Source organism: Mustela putorius, unplaced genomic scaffold, assembly GCF_011764305.1.
Source record: "Mustela putorius furo isolate JIRA1106 unplaced genomic scaffold, ASM1176430v1.1 tig00003863_pilon_pilon_pilon, whole genome shotgun sequence".
NCBI lineage: Eukaryota > Metazoa > Chordata > Mammalia > Carnivora > Mustelidae > Mustela > Mustela putorius.
In genome coordinates, this window is record NW_025422015.1 from 6,381,877 (window position 1) to 6,398,334 (window position 16,458).

At 36.7% G+C, this 16,458-nt stretch overlaps 1 protein-coding gene and 1 pseudogene across 5 annotated transcripts in view; one reads left to right on the plus strand and one right to left on the minus strand.

Annotated features, from left to right (window-relative positions):
• TAB2 (TGF-beta activated kinase 1 (MAP3K7) binding protein 2) overlaps positions 1-16,458 on the minus strand; it is a 91,323-nt gene that overhangs the window by 50,869 nt on the left and 23,996 nt on the right. For 3 of the 5 annotated variants that reach the window (XM_013056261.2, XM_013056260.2, XM_004752773.3), the window contains exon 2: positions 15,150-15,298. The exons of the other annotated variants lie outside the window; for them this stretch is intronic. The gene's annotated coding sequence lies outside the window, so the exon portion shown is untranslated. The remainder of the gene's footprint in view (positions 1-15,149; positions 15,299-16,458) is intronic. 5 annotated transcript variants of the gene reach the window in all.
• On the plus strand, positions 814-1,204 carry LOC123387836 (annotated as a pseudogene).

Consider the following 16,458-nt stretch of genomic DNA (forward strand, 5'->3'; position numbering starts at 1 on the left):
GATTTCAGAGTCTCTAGTTGGGAGTTCAGCAAAGTTAATTGCCTACTAATGCAAGCAAGCAAGCAAGCAAGCAAACCAACCAAACATCAATACTCACAACTGGACGAACACAATAGAACCTAGCGTCTTTATACGTCATTTTCATAAAAACACGTAAAGAACAGGAAAAACTGACCCATACTTAAGAAAGTAGGCAACCCAGGGAGACCAAGCCCAAAACAACCAAGACACTAGAATTATTAGCACATAAGGATTCTAAAGCAGCTGCTCTTACTATGCTTAAAGATATGAGGGCAAATATGCTTGGATCTCAGTTAAAGGAAAAAAAAAAACACACACACACACAAAAAAACACAACCCCCAAATCAGAAACTGTATTTAAAAAAAAAAAAAAGAGAGAGAGAGAACCAAACTCAATGTCTGAGATAAAAAATTCACTGGATGGATTTAACCACATACTGGAAATGACAGAATAGTCAGTGAACTTCAAGACAAAGCAAAAGAAATTGTCCCAAACTGAAGGATTGTGGGGTAAAAAAAAAAGGGCTGGCGGTAGGGTGGGTAGGGGAAGAAGAGAATCTCAGGGACCTATGGGAAAACATCACAAAGTGTAAGGTACATGTAACCGGATATCCAGAAGGATAGGGGAGAGATAATGGGGTAGAAAAGAACTATTTGAAGAAATACTGGCTAAAAATTTCCCCAAGTTAGTAAAAGATATAAACTTACAGATCAGGAAGATCTTAATCACCTCCCCAGACACCCTGGTGGCTGTTTTTGGTCGGGGGGGTCATCTCACACATAAGGCAGAAGATGGTGGCTACAAAGACAACAAAAAAAAAGTTGCCGGAGTCCATCAATTCTAGGCTCCAGATCAACTCTAGGCTCTAACTCCTCATGAAAAGTGGAAAGTGCTTGCGGGGGCAGGAGCAGACTGTAAAGATGATCAGACAAGGCCAAGAAAAACTGGTCACCCTCTCCAACAACTGCCCAGCTTTGAGGAAATCTGAAACAGTATTATGCCACACAGGCCAAAAACGGTGTCTGTCACTACAGTGGAAACAGTACTGTATTGGGCCTAGCATTTGGAAAATTTTGCCAAGTATGGACTGGTTACCACTGATCCAGGGGATTCTGATATCACTAGAAGCATGTTAGAACACACTGGTGAAAAGTAAATCATGCAAAATGTTTTATAAAACCGACCAGAGCCTGTTTGAATCAACAACAACAACAACACAAAAACAAACAAAAAGAAGATCCTACTCAAGAATATCAAAGCCTGAACAGGTTAGACTCAAACCTTAAACAGGAAAAGCCCAGGAAAACCACACAAAGGCATAACTGTCCAACTGCTGAAAATCAAGGAAAAATGTTGAAAGCGGCAAAAGAAATGACAGAGAGGGGAAGAGTAATTCCGGTGATGTCGACTTGTCATCAGAAACTTGGAGGCCAGGAGACAGTCAAATGACGTCATATAAGTGCTGAAAGAAAAAACACCAACCCACATTCTATATCCAGCAAGAGTAAACTTTAAGGACAAGGCAAGATTAACGGTTTTTAATGTAGTCTTTGTGGTGAGTAAATAAATTTAAAAACTAAATTCATTACTGAAACAAACAACAGGTGGTATTTAATTTTAAAAGGAAAGTCATGCAATATAACTTAATCTGGAAAATTATTTCTAATAATAAATGGAAATATATTTTCCATGGTTAAGATGCAACATGACTGTCTTTTGAGAAAATAAAGAAACCATACTTTCTAGAAATGTTTCTGGTGCAAAAATTTGGCACCAAACTGTCACCACCTCAAATGATCTAGGACGATTTTCTTAAGGATTCTATATTGTAACAGAAAATATACAGTACTACAGAATCTAACAGTAAATATACTGGAAAGCCTTATAAAATGTGCCTTATTCTTTCCTTTCTTAAAGAATATGTGAACAATTTATTTCTGACCCCTCAATTATTATCACGAGCGTGCAGAGAGCCAAGAATGAGAACAGGGCTCACCGACACCTCAAGCCATGATAGTTAGCAAGTCTTCACATTCACCATCACTTGTCACAGTGATTTTTTCCAGGACTCTAAGAGTAGGCAGCATGACTAACTTTTTAACTGTACCCACAAGAAGAGACCATGGTCCCCAATTAAAAAAACAACAAAGAGAAAAGCAACAGGACTTACAGATCTGATCAAAATTCGGGCATTTATGAGGGAATGAGATCCAAAGAATGTTTAAAACTGGACAATCATTCTCTAATTATCTTAATTACACTTAAGGAGTGCCCAGAATGAAGCAGATACTGTGCTGAAGATACAAGTAGTAGTCTGTGCCCTGGCTCTCCAGGTCAAAGAAATTCCTGGATTATAGGCACACAGACACAGGTTTATAATTCAGATAGTTATTTGAACTGGTGCACTATTTTACCTTCTATCTGCCTCCTGTTATCAGTCTAGGTTGTTGCTACCATATTTGTTCCACCTCTTTCATATTCAAAAAGAGACTGAAAAGGAGCAATGTACATGAGGAAAAACTGCAGAGAGCGGAGAGCAAGAAAAATGTATGGCCCTAGTCCTGATGTGCCTTAGAGGCCATTAAAATTTGGAAGTCTTATTATCTTCAGAGTAATGGGAAGCCACTGAAGATTTAAGCTCAGAGACAGGGAGGGAGACCTGATCAAGAAATCATGTATGTATGAAGAATGGCTATAGAATAGAGAAAAGGGTAAAATATAGAAGCCCCATTGGCAAACCACTGCTGGAGGCTAGCCAGGAAATGCTAATAGCTTGTCCCTGCAAAAACAGCAGTGGAGGCTGAGAAGGAAAAACTGAAGGGATATTTAGGAAATAAAATTAATAGAACTTGTTGATGAATTAAACATTGGGGTGAAGAAGTAGGTGTCAAGGTCAGTTTCTGATCTATGAATGATAGAAGAGGACCAAGAAAACAAAGGGTAGATTACAGGTTTGGTGTTGAACATGTTAAGTCTCGGGCAACTTAAAATACCCAAAGAGATATAACACAGAACGAGTAGAGATCGATGGGTCTAGGGCTCAGAGAGCAAGTCTGGGCTACAGAGAAACACGAGAGAGGTATCTCCGGTGCTGGCATTAAATTAAAACCTGAGTGTAGATAATCCTAACATATAACTGAAGAAAAAGATTCTTGGTTATATTATGTATAAAACATTATACAATCATTATTAATTTTTCCTTAAAGGCCAACATTCCTTCCAGCATAAAAACCTGAACAGTAGATACAAAAAAATGATTTTAAAAAATCTTACTATTTATTTGTCCAGGAAATATTTTAACATATATATATATAAGACATATCTTATATTGAAAATTTTAAATAAAATTGTAAAAACAAAACCATGTACACAGTTTAAGAGCCAAAAGAGTACTACAAAACTTACCAGGTAAACCAGCAACTTCCCTACCTCATGTCTTTCTACTCTTATTCTATCGAGTAACCACTGTCAACACTGGGCTTTTTCTCCACAATCTTACACAAAGTGATTATGGGGTTATTGATTTTTCCAACTTCACACATTATCTATGGATTTCCTACTGTGGAAAATGAAGACTTAGCATTGTAATTCAGTTCCCGAATATACACATACACCATGCTTCTCAATTCCTATGCCCATCGGCCCAATTACTCATTTCAGAATTTTTGCTTAAACCTGTATTCAGTGCTTATATTTCCTTTTTTTTTTTTTTTTTTTTTTGTAAATACTGTTAGCCTAGCCACTTGGTCTGTTATGGGGGATGAGATCTATCTCCAAGGTGCTTTCCTATACTAGCATTTGGGGAAGAAAAGTTTGAATGTTCTTAATTAAAAAACTGTAGAATATTAATCATATCTGATCAAAAGCTAGTTTTCCATCAAGTACAATGAACAAAGCCTTTGCAATTCTCACTCTACAGGACATGAGGAAAAGAGGCATGAAATGCGTGAAGGGTTGTAAAGGGGAGACACTACCATTCTACTAAGTTACAGATTTAGATGAGACATGTTACTTTTCCAAGCAAACTGCCTAGATAAGATAAAAAACAAAACAAAACAAAAAAACCCTAAAACAATGACTATGGAGATATGTAAAAGTATATCAAAGACTGCTGCTGACCAGAAGGTACCATACAAAGTAAATGAAGGAGCAAACTTTTTTTTTTTTTAAAGATTTTATTTATTTATTGACAGAGAGAAATCACAAGTAGATGGAGAGACAGGCAGAGAGAGAGAGAGAGAGAGAGGGAAGCAGGCTCCCTGCTGAGCAGAGAGCCCGATGTGGGACTCGATCCCAGGACCCTAAGATCATGACCTGAGCTGAAGGCAGCGGCTTAACCCACTGAGCCACCCAGGCGCCCAAGGAGCAAACTTTTAATATGAAAGGAAAAAATGGCAAGATCCAACTTTTAAAATAAAGGGAGTAGCTAGTTATGTACTTTGTATAATTTAAGCTTGACAATCAAAGTATTGGCTTTTACTATTAAAGTCTTACCAAAAAAAGAAATCAGTGAATAAATTAAATGCCACTCTGAGATAGGCTTAAAATTTTCCCAAAGAACAGAATTTCAAGAAACAGCAATCTACGCTTTAGCCATTTGTTTCTAAAGTTTTCTGGTGAAGGAGCATGTCAATGGTTAAAAGCAGAGATAACACTGCTAAATATTTCAACCTCAATTCTGTATTAGTGGGCATTGTCTCATTTAATGAGATAAATAAATGAGATAATGTATATAAAGTATACAGTAATTGACACATAGTGGTGGCTGCTTAAGTATAAATTCCAGGATTCTATAATTTTCTCACTTATGAAATTGACTCTGCCTCTTACTTACAGTATCTTCTTGGGCAAATCATTTAACTTCTCTGTGCCTCAGTCTATAAAATGGTGATGATTGAATAGCTATCTCATATATTATTGTGAAATTAAATGAGTAATACATACAAAATAATTAAAAAGAGCACAGAGTAAGTACACAAATAAGGTAGCTTATGTAAGTGCAAGTCACTAAACTACCATTCGTTGTAAAATGGAGAGAAGAGCTCAAGGAACTTCAAGGATTAGTGATAACATAGTAAAAGTGAATTGCATTGCGTCTGCCTGCCCTGTAGCAAAACATATACACTGGTAGTAATATTATTTATTCTAAATACCATGAATTCCCACGAAGTACAAAGGAGCAAAACCTTAGCAGAAAACAGGGCTGCAGGCTACCCTAGCTGTAGAATACAGAGACAGCTGACTGAAATTCTGTAGCCTTTGCTTTCCAGGTATATGGACAAATAACCCAAGTAACGAGGAAACTCGGGCTCCCTGTGAAAGCAGTCAGTCAGTCCCAGGCCATCCGTGAGGGCCAGATGAGTGGTATAAACTGCGCTGTATGTGTTTAAAGGTCCCTCTGGGCTGAGGGAGAGACTGGGAGGCTCTGAATCATGGGTACTTAGCAAGTTTAAGAATATAAAAAAGAATGAAATCTTGCCATTGGCAACAACATGGACGGATCTGGACGGTATAATACTAAGTGAAATAAGTCAGTCAGAGAAAGACAAACCAAATGATTTCTCTCGAATGTGTTCATTAAGAAACAAAAGAACAAAGAAAAAAAGGAGAGAAACCAAAAAACAGACTTACCGATACAGAACAAACTGGTAATTACCAGAAGGGCAGTGGCTGGGGTGGCGTGAAATAGGTGAAGGGAGCGAGTGCACTGTGATGAGCACTGAGTAATGTACAGAACTGCTCAATCACTACATTGTACACCTGAAACCAATGCAACTGTAATATTAACTAAACTTAAACTCACATTAAAAATAAAGGTTTAAGTATGAGGCAAGACGACCAAATGAGAGGCAGATTCTGGAGACAGTGAATCAGTCATCTGTCTGGCTAGAAAAAAGGAGGGACAGAAGGAAGGAAGGGGATTATGAAGCAGGAGTTTGGGGTGGGGAGTAGTTACAGGAGAAGATGAGAAAGGCCATTATTACAGAAAACCTTCCTTGAGATATAATAACACTATAAAGTTTTAATATTATTATGTAAAACTATATACATATTTTATCTTTGCCCCATTCTTACATGATTTTTATTGGAATAAATGTAATTATTCTAACAAAGGAATATACAGTTCAAGTTGAATATCAAAAAGAAACAATGAAATATATACAACTATAATTCACTTCTCAATTAGCACTAGGGTTCTCCTTTAGCTTATGGACCAGAAGGTGAAATCTTCCCATTTTAACATATATACCATCTCAAAATTAAATTAATAAATACATTAATTAATTTCTCAGAGACAGACAGAGAGAGTACAAGCAGGGTGAGCAGCAGGCAGAGGGAGAAGCAGATTCCCCACTGAGCAGAGAGCCCGAACCCTGGGATCATGATCTGAGCTGAAGGCAGACACTTAAGTGAATGAACTATCCTAGTGTCCCGTCATCCCAAAATTTAATTCCGGCTAATAACCTCAAGAGATGATTTTTTTTTTCCTGTAAACAATGGAATCTTGAGTGGGACAGGATCCTAGGTAATTATCTTGTGAAAGTATATAATTTAAAAGGTTAGAGAAAAGCCTGTTGCCCAGTATACTCCATTGTGAGACTTCTCTTCCATCTATCTGATTTTATTTCATAAAACCAACCCCTGATGACAAACAAAATTCTTTATGCAAGTCCTCTTAGTCCCAAATGTAAAGACTATCTTGATCACTGCTGTATCCTAAATACTTAAACAGAGTATGCCAAATATTAGACGCTCAGTAAATATGTGCTCCAGTAAACTCCATGCATCAGAAAATGCCTAGATTCTGAAGACTACTATAAAAAGTGGAATCTATCTATCCAAACAAGTGTTTCCCTTACCCTGAGCTGTTAAGTCAGTGCTGCTAGAGTACTTGTTTTGAAACTGTTAAGTTTGTTCTAATGCAACTGACACAACAGGGAACAATTTGAGCATTAAGTGAATTTTGCTGTGATTTTGCCAGCAGGAAACACTAGCTGAACACAAAACCACACTCAGCTGAAACAAGTTGTGTGAATACACAAAATGTAAATATGAACACACCTCAAACATCTGCTAGCCACCTCAGTTCACCATATCTGCGCATGGTCCCACCTTTCTACATCTTGTGTTACAACTTTCGTTCTGATTTCAGAAAACCCTTCTTTGGACCACTTAATTAACAAGCTGCCGCATCTATGCTCACTTCCACAAGCAAACTTCAGAACTTTTTCAAAGTACAATATTTGCTTGTATATTGTGTATGAGTACATATAATCATTTAACATGTGTAAAACTATACTGTCATTGTTTAAGGTTCCTATCTTTTTTTATTGTTCTCTGATAAAGTTTTTGAGTGTTTCATCCCAAATTCTGCTTTTTCCATAAGCCCTGTGGCTTTTTTTTTTCATGATTTGCATAGCACGATTTTTTTTGCATGATTTTTAGAAACACTATGTTAAATCTTAACGGAACTATCTGTGCTGCAAAGCCCCTCTGACCTCGGCAACTGTGAATACTAACTTCCCCAGGGTGACTACTAGGAAGACAGAATGTTTCAACTTATCTCTTTGTTGTCAAAATCATGTTAGTAGTTTCTCATAACTAATTACAATTTATGTGTCTTCTGTGAATTGGCTGACATTATCAGACCATGCAGTGAGTTATTCTTAAAGAGTATCCTCATCAGAGAAAGAAGCATTGATATGCAGGAAGAATAGCTGAAAAATGCTATAATTGTTTTTAATTTTATTAACATATAATGTATTATTTGTTTCAGGGGTATAGGTCTGTGAATCATCAGTCTTACACAATTCACAGCACTCACCATAGCACATACCCTCCCCAATGTCCATAACCCACTCACCCTATCCCTTTCCACCCCCGAGCAACCCTGTTTGTTTCCTGAGATTAAGAGGCTCTTATGGTTTGTCTCCCTTCGGACCCCATCTTGTTTAATTTTTTCTCTCTCTACCCACCAGCGACCCCGACCCTGTCTCTCAAATTCTTTGTATCAGAGAGATCAGATAATTGTCTTTCTCTGATTGACTTATTTTGCTTAAGATGCTATAATTTTTAAAATTAAAGCAAACTTTGAAAGCTTTCAGCCTCAGTATGATTTCAGAATTAAACCTTAAAAAGAAAAGAAATATATTCCCTGTCTAATTACATACACTGTTTTAAATACCTTTTACTTTACTGATACATTATCTAAGCATCTCATCAAATGCTAATTAGGTAATAGTTGGTGCACTTAACATCTGCTTAACCTCAAAAGAATTTGCAAATGCCACTAACTGAACATGAAAAATTAAAAAAAATTTTAACAGCAAATTATTAGAATTTTAATTCTTGGAACATGATGTTACAACTTTACTAAGGCAAAACAAACCCTACCCCCACCAAATTTACAATATCAAGTCATTTTCCTAAGAATTAAAATGTGGGAATTATAGCTATGTAATTAGAAAATCTAAAATTCAAATACTATCACCAGTGAAGCCTCAAAACAAGATAATTATAATTCAACTTTAGCATAAATTTTAGCATGAAACAGTTGTAATATTGAATCACTTTACACAACCAGTTATTTACAAAAATAAAGTAACGGAAACATACCAAATCAGTCATCTAAATGTTACTATTTTAAATTAGCTATCATGTTCAAGCATTTTAAAAGCTTGAAAGGAGCAAAGGATTATGTTAGCAGAAAATCAAGTCCTCAACTTTATAACCCTGCAATAATTTACTTTGTAAAGGAAAAAAATAAACATCAAAGGCTGAAGTATGTAATGATCCATACTACCTCCTCCTAAAAAGAAAATGTCCCAATTTTTTCACTTAACACATTGCCTCAAGTCCATGAATACTGGCCATTTCTTATGGTTAAAAGGCTTACCAGTTAGAAGCTTTTCTAAAGGAATGTGCAAGTCAGCCACACTTAGCAATTTATGTACTGTGGTTTTGTGGCGAGTGCTACCATTTTCTAAGGATCAAGAAAAGCGCAATAAATCTAAGACAGAATGGTTATAATTCATCAAAACATATTATATAACTAACTACCTTGGGTGTATTTTCCAATTCGTATCTCACTATTTTTTTTCCAATACATTAGGGCTCTAAGATGGGACACACAAAGTTATCTTTCAGTGCCCCCTTTTACTGTACTTTTTGGATAATCCATCCTGTGTATAAATATCCTTAAAAGAAAACATGATATAAATAAATGATATGACAGTAAGTTCCTATTATGGATAGGAGGGGAAAAAGAGAGGATAAAAGAAAATGAGAGCACTCGGAAGGACGAGTTAGCATCTTCTATCAACCACAAACATTTGTAATGAACCAATGAACTCAATGGCATGTGAAAATTATAACAATCTGGTTAAAATATTAATCTAAAATGGCATCTTAATATGAAGGTGCAGATAAAGTTAGGAGAAGCTTCATCAACTAATCCCCATGCAGTTCCAAACACTTACTTGGTCCCATGTTTTTATGGTACATCTCACATAACTTTGTCCATATTCCTTCAAATGTCATGGTCCTCAACTGACTTTTCCCCAGAGTGGACTTCTGGCCACATGCTAGATGTAGTGTGTGAGTGTGTGTGTATATGTGTGTTACAGCACTGACTGTGTGTTAATTATGTTCATGAGTTACACATAGTTTAAATAGGTAGGTGTTATTGCTCTCTTATTAACAAAAAGCTTTAATAACTAACAAAAAATTAAACTGGCAATTTTAAAATTATACACCTATACTTGATTGGTAATACAACTGTGGTGAATGGAGACAGCTATGCCTGCTAATGAAGAAACCATATAAAAAATTATTTGTAAAGAACAGCATTTAAATAAAACATGTCATTACTGTAATAGCACCCAGAACCTTAAAAAGAAATTACAGAGAATTCAAAATGAGCAAAGGTGAAATTTGTAAAACAGTATTAAATTGAATCAAGTCTCTAAAATACAACACAATGCAATAATTTTGTTTAGTATGTGCCCATCTTTCAAATATTATAGTGTGAAACTGTTGTATATAATTGGCTATTAGTCTTGTTACAGTTATGGTGAATGAATTTTTTTATTAGATGGTCAAGAATAATCTCAGGGGGTGCCTGCAGGGGTCAGTCGGTTGAGCATCTGCATTTGGCTCAGGTCATAGTCTCAGGGTCCTGGGATCAAGTCCTGCATTGGGCCCCCTGCTCAGTGGGGAGCCTGCTTCCCCCTCTCCTCTCCCAGCCCCCCATGCCTCTCTCTCTCAAATAAATAAATCTTTAAAAAAACAAAACAAAAAAAATCTCAGAACTGTATGGAAACTTTCAACAGCACATTTATTATATATAAATCTATTCCACAATTCTCCAATTTAAATACTCTTAGAAAATATTCAATATTTTTAATTGTATAATGTAATCAAATAAAGAACCATAAATCTCATCCTACAAGTACCCATAAACCTACAGACTTTCCTAACAGGAAATCTGAACTGTAAAAATACATAGAAGTGACTATATCTACCTAACATTTTTATTTATGATAACCCATTTTCTAATTTATTTTTATATTTTTTCACATGTACTCTCTCTATATATTGCTTACTCAAACTTTGTTGAGTGCCTGCTACTACTCTACACTATAGTAGGTGCCAAAAATATTAAAATTAATAAAAGCACATTTGCCTAGGTTCAAGAAATTCACATTTTAGTAGGGGAAGATAAACATTCAATAAATAAATGTAATAACTGAGTTGTTACAGATATAAAGTGCAGTGAACAGGGGAGACAAAAGAGGGGCCAGTCAGTTTTGAGGGAAGGGGAGGATTTAAGGAAAGGATTCATTAAACAAGGGGATCCCTAAGCCGGGCCTTGGAAGATCAAACATGTTCACCAGGTAAGTGAGAAGGAAAGAGTATTTCAGGCATGGGTAGTCGCCTAGGGAAAGAGTTAAAGGAGTGAAACAGTGTGGTGAGTTCAGGAAGCCAGAGTTGCTAACTAACACTGAGGTGCAGGGAGAAAGATTCACAGTGAGACCGTGTGATGAAAGATGAGGCTGAAACAGCAGGGCAAGGCACACCACGCAAGATGTGAAGGGTCCTCCTCTGCATCATACGTGCTGCATCCCACAAGTCAGCAAAAACAACAGGCCTCTCATTTTCGCAATACAGAGGATTTCTCTCTGAAGTTCCAGGCCCTGCCATGCCCCAGTGGTGGGCATGCCTTCAGACAGCAGCAAACACTGTGCCATTTACAGGTGTATAAACTGTAGTGAAGGTTAAGAGGAAAAAGTACCTAAAATGTAGAAACTAAGGAAAAGGCAGGTGAAACGTCACAAAGAATGCTGTGCTTCAGTTTAGTCATTAGGAATAATAAAGGTCTTATGGGATATCCCTGACAACTGTTTGTATTGGGGGAAAGGCCATAAAGGAACATGATAAATTTTAAGAATTATGGCTGAGTGGGGCAGAGAAGTAAGATAAGGTTGAAAAGGTGGCAGTGAAAACTGTATAGATTCCTAATAATGTAGAAAATACATCTAAGAAAATTCTATAGGCCTGAACCACCTTCTGGTCACCTTCCTGTGTGGGACCCACTCTACAAATACTGCCCACCATATGCCAGACAATGCGCTCTAACCATTTAAAGGTGAATAAAATACAGCTCCTGCTTTTGCGAAGATTACAATCCAGTAGAATTCAGATTTATACTGGACTTCTACAAGCACATATCCATGACCTCTCTTTATCCTCCCCACTTGTGAAGCAGAGAGGACAACTGCTAATACCGCTCCTCTGAATGGAAGAGAATCATGGACAGACACACAGATCAGTGTTCTGTGCCAGCGGCTCCCAATGGTGGTGTCACCACCCAGTGCTACTGCCGTCAGCTGTGAGGTGGGCTGAATGCAATCTGTCATGAATAATAAAGCATGAGTGGTCTAGCTCTTTGTCTACATAAATTAAAGCGCCTAATCTAGAGAGAAACACAGGTATTTCAAGAGGGAAGGCACCTTAGTGTGTACTACTAAAAACAACCTCTATCGAGGCATGAATAAGTACATTATATAGTAATATGAGGGAATACCCTGCAGCTGTTTGTTTTTTTTTTTAAAGTGGAATAAGACATCCAAACAATTAAATGGAAAGACCTTTATGACTTTAATGAATGAAAAAAGAATCCATTATAAGAGTATACTTTGTTGTTAGAAAAAAAAAAGACATAAAAATAGATTTTAAAAATTATTGTTATATGAATGCATAGGAAAGGTTCTGAAAGAACACACACTAACTGGGGCGCCTGATGGCTCAGTCGATTCAGCATCTGCCTTCGGCTCAGGTCATGATGCCAGGGTCCTGGGATTAAGTCCCGAAACCTCAGGCTCTCTGCTCATCAGGGAGTCTGCTTCTCCATCTCCCTCTGCCCCTTCCCCCCACTCATGCTTTCTCTTGCCTTCCCAAATAAATTAACTAATTAAAAAAGAAAAAGAACACATGCTAATGATTTTGGAGAGGGAGCTAGGTAAAGGGACACATGGATGGAAGACGACCCATCAGAATACATTCTGGAACATGGATGGGAGAGTAAGAGTAGAATAGTTTCAAAGTACCTGTATTTAGCCAACTATATATACTTCCAAATAACTTAAAGCTAATTTATCTATATTAAAACTGTTACTGCTATAGTTAAGCTGCAACAATTACCACTTTTCCGGATGCTTGACAGTGGAGATCTATAGTCACATTTTGATTTAAATCTTATGTATGGGCTTTATGTTTAGGTGCATGACTATCTCTATGCTCAGTCCTGTTAAAACAAAAAGCCAGGTACCCCCCCACCCGCCTTTTTTTCAACGGAAGGCTAACTCAGTGTGAACTAATGTGCAGCTGTCCAACTGAAGTATTCATTCACTAATGGGATAGTTTAACTTAAAAGAAAGAGGCAAGGGGTATTAGAAAAAGAGGTTTATGTTACTTCTTCAATAAACACAATATTCTTATAGAAAGTTATCACACATAAAGGTGGACAAGAACACTTTTCTCTGAGTTTACAGTATAATCAATCGCCATGATTCAGCATTAATGATTCATCATTACTTTGGGCCAGGTCCTGTGCTAAATGCCTAGTATGTATTATTTCAGTTACCTCTCACATTCCCGTATTGAGGATTAAATGAGAAATTTCAGGTAAAACTCTTCACACATAGCGTGTGGTACATACAACAATAAATGTTGTCTTTAATTAGGTATTACTACCACCTACTCCGACTTCATCAAGTCAACCCTTATTCTACCTCAGTCAGCTTTTCAAAAGACTCACCTACTTAAGTACGCCAATGCTAAGAAATCTCCAATAATTCCCATTACCTACTACTGAAGTCCCAACTCTTTCACATGACATTTGAAAGCACGCACGACATAGATCCATCTTCTATCTTATCCCATACACTGTTGTCTAGGCACACTGGAATGCTCACAATCTAGGACATGTTATATACTTTCATTTCCACAACTTAGAAATATTCTTGCCATTCTCTCAAAAGAATTTTATCTGTTCTTCAAGGCGCAGTAGAAATGTTACCTTCCCCACAAAGCTGATTCTTTCTGGTACTCTCCAGTACACAATTCACACCCCTATTACAGTACTTTTTTGGTATTACTTGTCTGTAAGATCACTGAAAGCAAGGTTTATTCATTTCCACATACCTACTGTGCCTATTACAGTGTTTTATACAAAAATTGCATTTTAGGTAATGTAGAAAAATCTCATCATTACCAATAGCCCCAGTGATAACTAGTAAGACTTGAAATTCAAATGCACTTTCTCCCCTCCAATTCCTGTGACAGCAGTAATGATCCTATAGTAACTCTGGCAGCAGATCCCTTTCCAGTCCTAATTTTATAATGTCCTAACATTCCATGAGATACAATCCTTTCAATACCAAACAAATCATGTGGGACATAATCAGTGACCCAATGCTGAATACACCGGCTGACATTAAATTCATTATACATTAACAATGGAGGAGAGAATTTTTAAAGCACAAGTTAAGGATATTAGAATCATCTTGCAAAATCACAGTTGGGATATAAAATTCCTCTGTTCAATTCCTCTGACTTGAACTTTAAAAGCAAAAGATATGGAGGGTCGCCTGGGTGGCTCAGTTGGTTAAGTGTCCAACTCTTGGTTTTGGCTAGGTCATAATCTCAAATGTCATAGGACTGAGCCCCTGTTGGGGTCCACGCATGGTGGGGAGTCTGCTTGGAGATTCTGTCCTTTGGCTCCCCACCTCCAATAAATCTTTAGAAAAAAATAAAGAAATAAAAACAAAAGATATGTATGGCTATCTGCCCACTTAGTAAATAAAGTTACTTTTTATGGATTAATCCTGTTTCTAAATCTATACAAATGGGTAAAAGTAATAAAAGTCCTAAAAAGCTAATTGCCCTCTGCCCTCTAACCAACCATAAGTAGTTTTTACTCCATTAATATCTAAGGCAACAGGAAACCTCAGTTTTTGGTTGTGTTGTTATATTCCAGGACAATTCCAACTACTATGACTTTCTTATCTGATTTATTTTGAACAACTAAGTAAAAATACAGCAATATTATATACTTACATTTAAAATTCTTCAGGTTAAAAAGTACTATATAATACATTATCTGGTTCAATTCAGAAATCCTATGATTTCCAATTACTGAAGAATATATTAATTCTATGTGAAGACGTTTGTAGTATAGAATAGTTGTGAGAACTAAGATCACTTATTTAATTCCCTGTGCTACTTATACTATATGTGAACCTCTTAATGGAAGAGTTTTGTTGTGTTTACTTTTCAATGAAGACCAGAGTATCTTTTATACATGTACAGGGCCTAATTTCTAATTTATTTTTAACTGTTTTTGTATTAGTTTGCTACTACTAGCAAACAAGTTAAATTAGAAATATTCAGGCAAAGGGTATGTTAAAGTCAAGAGTAGCTGCATGTTATCTAGATGTTAGGCATGTTACTAAACTTGAAAGCAAGAGGACTACAGATGTTGAAAGTAAAGTTTTGGTTATTATAATTGTCATAGTAAAGCAGTTACGCAAGCTAAGCTTAACTGGTGCCATGGACTTTAGCATACCTGGAAATAGAAAAATTCAAATTGTAGCTGTTCTTGATTGGCCCATTGCCATTTTTGTAGCTTACAAATTTTTAATTAAGTAACTGCAGTGAGCTCATCTCTACTGGATACTTCTTTTCCAGGGCAGGTCCAGGAACTGGGTCTGGAGCCTTGAAAGCAGAAGAGAAACTGGAGTAAACTAGGGGTAGGCAGAATAAGAAACGTGACCAGATAACATTATGAGATCTAAAAGCAGTGAGTTAGTCCCCAGTGAGTCTCACATAAAATACTGAGATGGAAAAAGGATCTCTTAAGTTCCAAGTTCCCAAAAGATGCTATTTACATTAGTTAAGTCATTGTCTTACTTTACCCAATTCTACTCTACAGACTCCCAGTTCCAGATGTTCAAACAGTGGCCTATATGAAATCTATACAGGCTTTTTGCAACAGACTGTCCAATATGGGACCACAGAGTATAGCAGAAAGAGAAAAACAACAAATCTACTTTCAGTGGTAAAATTAAAATTGTAAAGTCCTCATCTTCCAGTCATTCTGCTCTTCTCTCACTATCTCATTTCCAGTCATCTTCTAACTTCTCCCCTAATTTCCTACAATCAATTCTCAGAGGTTTCTTAAGAAATGCATCCAAGCAATGAACTGAATTTCAGGTTCCAATTTTTTAAAAATACTTGGTAATCCTTAAAGTAGGAGGCAAAGAACAGCTCATAAGATGTGGTTCGTAACCACACTGGAAACTCTTTTTTCCATTACCAAAATAGACTGATTTTTTTTTTTTTTTTGGTATAAATTTGTTAGGTCCATAGGAAAAAAAAAAACAAACCCTGTAACTACAAAGGTTACAGAAATGTAGGATACTAAAAATGGTAGACTGTTGTACAAGGGCCTGGAAACGATGTCCTTATGCTTGATGAATTGGCACCTGCAGGAGTTTCTCTAAGGAACAAATGTCATAGCAGTCAAAATAAACTGAATGCTCTGCAACTGTCAAATGATGGCAGACTGTGAGAACTGTAACAGCAAAAAAACCAACAACAACAAAACACACACACACACACACACACAGTGAAGAGGAAGATTCAAAGAACTCCTTGCATTTCTTGTGACCAGCCAACACAGCAAAGTGAAACAGAATCAAAGCAGTTTTTAAGAAAATGTAAATTTCCCATCTTTTGTGACGGTATGTTGTTGGTGAAAAAATTCTGTAGAGACAGATCCAGGTTCAAATCTGGTTTCAGGATGGAATCACACTAAAACTCTGAACAAGTTTCTTTTCTATTAAGTGGGATACCACACCCTACCTCACTGGGCT